This window comes from Garra rufa, chromosome 8 (genome assembly GCF_049309525.1).
Source record: "Garra rufa chromosome 8, GarRuf1.0, whole genome shotgun sequence".
NCBI lineage: Eukaryota > Metazoa > Chordata > Actinopteri > Cypriniformes > Cyprinidae > Garra > Garra rufa.
Genome location: NC_133368.1, coordinates 17,136,711 through 17,137,256, shown reverse-complemented (window position 1 = coordinate 17,137,256; position 546 = coordinate 17,136,711).

The window sequence follows — 546 nt, the reverse complement described above, 5'->3', positions numbered from 1 at the left end:
TTGTGACAAATACTCTCTTGTCATCATTGTGAAACAAGTGATGTTGCATAAGTTTAATGTGGAGAGTTACAAAATTGTGTTGGAACAAAAAAAGGAAAAGAAAGAAGTCTCCGCTCCAAAACCTAGTGAGTTTCCTACCTAGACAGCATTATGGTGGCTACACTTAAACACATTGTGCCCAAAAATAGTAAGTGTTTTGGGTAATTATAGGCTTCACATGTGTTTTTTTTTTTTTTGGGGGGGGGGTTGGACATCATAAATTTACAGTGAAGATCAAAACCTGGTCAAAACCTATTGTGCTTCCTACCTAGACTGCATTTTTGGGTATGACAGGCATCATCCGAACCTACATGTTGACGCCCAGCAATGCACCCCAGATAGGCAGCTTACTATGGTTTAAGACAGCGCCTCTTTGGGTGAGAAAGTCGAAAAGTGACCCAGCCCCTCGTCCGACGTGTCTTGTGTCGTTGCTCTGCTGTAGTCAGATGAGTTTGCTTTCAGACTGCGAGGATGGAGAACTACAAGCAGTTTCTCGTTTTCTTCATT